This window comes from Cryptomeria japonica, chromosome 4 (genome assembly GCF_030272615.1).
Source record: "Cryptomeria japonica chromosome 4, Sugi_1.0, whole genome shotgun sequence".
Lineage (NCBI taxonomy): Eukaryota > Viridiplantae > Streptophyta > Pinopsida > Cupressales > Cupressaceae > Cryptomeria > Cryptomeria japonica.
In genome coordinates, this window is record NC_081408.1 from 611,618,661 (window position 1) to 611,622,891 (window position 4,231).

Consider the following 4,231-nt stretch of genomic DNA (forward strand, 5'->3'; position numbering starts at 1 on the left):
AAGATTTTGGAATAAAAACAAGAACACAGTCAATGATGGTGTTGTTGATGCCAACACAGTGTGACCCAAATTCATCTTTCCGGGATCAAGTTCTACAAACAATCAAGCGAATATTCAAACAACTTCCAGATCACAAAGGAAGTACACTCCATTGGGAGAACCACTTGAGTCATTTTTCAGGAAGCTAGTGGCAAACAAGGTAATCACAGTTCCAGATTTTCCTCCATATGAACCAAAGGTTAAACCAAATTGGTGGAACGATGATGAGTATTGTGAATTCCATAAGAGCAAGGGTCATAAGACAAGAAATTGTCATCGACTGAAGTACATCATACAAGATCTCATTGATAGGGGTGACATTGAGATTGAAGGGCACTCATCCAATCAAGAACATGAAATGTTTAAGGAACCATTCCCAAAGCATGAGAAGGGAAAAGCTAAAGCCATAGATGACCAAACCAACTATACCAAAGCATCCTATAACTATGATTCAACTATCAATTACATCTTGATGGACAATTATGTCTCTACCATTATCATCAAGGAAAAAGCCCCTGAGAATTCTACCCAGAGACCCAAGATCATTCTAAAAGGTGTTGGATCTTCTTCCGAACCTACCTCTGAATGTCATGTTACAACCCGCCGAGGTGAATTCACTTTGCAAGGTGCTCCAGCTAAAAACACTGCTTCCTCATCAACCAAACCTGAGTATGACCTTGTAGAATAGTTAGGGAAGACACCCGCACTCATCTCCATACTTGAGCTCTTACACATATCCCCTGCACATAAAGCCATTCTTGACAAAAATTTGAGAGACACTCCTATTCCTATTGATCTGAACGTGGACCAGTTTCAAGCCATGGTGGGATACCTTTCCATTCCACATTCCCTTACATTCATAGAAGCCGATGACGCCTCCGTAAGTCAGCCACATAATGCACCATTACACATTGAAGCCTTAATACACAAACATAGAATCAAACGAGTCCTGATAGATGGAGGAGCAGGTCTAAATATTTGTACATTGAGCACAATTAAACAATTGGGATATTCTGATAAAGCTGTGAATTCTACAAACAAAATCATCATCAAGGCATATGATGATGAAGAGCATTCATCCAAGGGTACAGTCATCTTACCTCTCAGAGTTGGGCTAGTTATGAAGGATGTGGTTTGTCAAGTCCTAGACCTTGATCTCACATACAATATATTGCTAGGATGTCCATGGATTCATGAGATGAGCGCAGTCCCATCTACATATCATCGATGTATCAAGTTTCCACACAATGTAGTTGAAGTGACCACCAAAGCTGACCCAAATCCATTCATATATTGCAACAATCTGCGACCTAGATCAAAAATAACAATTTCAACCAATCGAGAGGCTATTCCTTCATCGAGATATGTGGATCCAGAATCCTTGAAAGCTTCTACATCAAAACAAGCAGAGATCAAAGAAAAGTTCAAGTTTAATGACATGGGATGTGGTGAGTATATATTTCATGTTGATCAACTCCCACTATCTCCTAAGGTATTCAGTCAACAAGAACAACTTACAAGCAATTGGTAATGCCAAGGAATTGGGTGTGAACCACCTAGTGTTGTGGCTACTAAGTCTAAATGCAAATCTCCTCTAGTGGTGCAAGCAACTCTTGATATCAATAGTCCTAAGAGTGGTTCCAGCGAAGAATCTATTGAGCATATCGCCAACCCTCTTGATAACTCACATAGCCTTACCATATCATCCACTCATTCCATTTCCACTCCACTTCCAGACTTGGATCAACAAGAATTACAAAAGCCCTTACTCATTGGGGATCAAAAATCAAGCTTTGAAAAGAAAAATCTAAAAGTCAATAATAAAGAAAAGTCCTTTAGTCCAAATCAAAATCAAAAGCTATTGGACTCTGCAAAAATCAAAGTCAAGGATAAAAATCCTATGAAGAAAAAAGAGAAAGAGTTGATCTCCCCTAATATCAAAATAACTAGGGGCAAAAGTTCTACAATTTCAAGTCAAAAAGCATATTTGTTGATCCTAAGTCTCCATCATGCTATCCTACTTTCACTTCTTTTCGCAATCATAAGCCTTCATCACTCATCCACTGGTTTCGCACATCCCTTCCCTTCTGGCGATACATCATGGAACTTTAATGGAGCTTCCTCAAGGGACTTTGTTATCAGGGATGCCCAAACTTCTTTAGGTGACACACATACGGGCCTGTGTAGTCCACACACTAGTAATTCTATCTCAATTCCTTTATGAAGGAAGACTGTCGCTCGAGCTACATTTCATTCAGTCAAGGAACATTGCAGTTACAATCATAAGGTTAAGCCTCGCACATTCAAGGTGGGTGACTTAGTTTTCAAAGAAAATCCTAAAAATCAGCAGGATAGAGAGAAGAAGGGCAAGTTCAAACAAAACTGGCTTGGTCCTTACATCATTACAGCAGCATATGGATCTAGGGCATATCAGCTCTCAACTACAGAAGGTGAACATTTGGAGGATCCTATCAACAACATGCACCTTCGTAGGTTTTACACATAGCTCTTCAGAGTATCCTAAGCTGAAAAATACAAAAGAAAATTCAAAAATTTCAAAAATACAAAAAAAATTATAAAACAAAAAAATCGTTACTTGGTGAAAACCTGACAAACAAGCGCCTTGTGACACAAAAAATATTGAAAAATCAAAAAAAGTAAAGAGAAATAATTTCATCGAACGGTGAAAACCACTTTGGTGGTGCCCTAGGCAAGTACCATGGTGAAAACTGGGTCACTAGCACCATGCGTAGAGACATTGCTCCTCCCTCCTTTAGGATTCTCTTTTATCACTTCACTTTGCACACACTCACGACCAATTCATCCATAATAAACTTACCCATTCCCATCATGGCTTGTTATTGATCTCCCTAAGATTGGTTAGCCATTCATAATAAACCTCCCTTTTCATCCCTTTCCATCGATAATAAATCAGATCCTCTGTGGCTAAGGCAAATCCTACATCTAGTGATGGGTGTGGAACTCAGAACATCACATGTTTCGAGGAGTACAATTTCTTCCAGCTTCCTTCAGTCTATCTGCACACAATCTGCAATAAAGTAACATTTGCATCACAGATCCGCAATAAAGTTTCATCTTCTCCACAATAAAGTATCAGTTTCATGGATTCAGTCAGTTTTAGATGAGACACAGCAGCAACAATGGGCTTCAACAAATCAAATCTTTCAACAGACTCAGACAACATTATGGTTCAGTGCTATCTATCCTTTCTGTGAAAGTAAACATTGTGACCACAATCAAATAAGACTTATACAAGTGACAAGAGACACTAAACTTGAGGACTACAGTGGATGTTGGTGTCGAGTCTAGGTTTTCTTTTGATTTCATCTTTTGGTGACATGTCTTTTAGCTTTTCCAGGATGTCTCTGACTAGAGATTCTATCTCTAGGATGTCTTTGACTAGAAAGGCAAGGATGGGGTATCGTCACCTATTTATATTTGTTGTCTGTGGATTGTCTCTTAGTAATGCTATGACTTGTCCAAGGATATGAGGACACTGTGAGTCTAGTATGAACTGGGGCATTCCTTGTTTGTGATTATCTTATCTCCATGCAAACAGGTACAATGACTTTCTGGGTCAAACATATGCCTCAATTGTCATAACCTACTTGCCATAATAAATCTAAATGATGATAACGCACAAGAAGCTCTTTTACTTTCATATCTTCTATCTTCCATCCCCCTTTCTTGATTGACTTCCATCGTCCTTCTCGAGTCCACGTAGCCTGCTATCACATGACTGAGTATAATGACACACCAAAAATATTTGCATTTCATGTAGTTGCACCTGCATTACCACATATAAGCATTTCATACATACATCTAGATATCACAACTGCATCACATCCTGCACACAACATCTGTTAGCACAATTTACATTTGCATTGTCATATTCATCTACATTACATACATTCACAATTACATTTGCATACACATGTAAAACATAAAAGAACAAAAATATTGCATTGCATCATGTACATATTTGCATCCATATCATAAGCATCACATAGAAACATCTCATCACATAGGTATGCATGCATATAGCTGCCGCAAAGATTAATCATCTCATATATATATATAAAGTGTTATGATACAATGATATCAAAATCATATGGCTACAATCACCCGCAGGTGTCTACATCATCATACAAAATGGTACAAAACTGATATA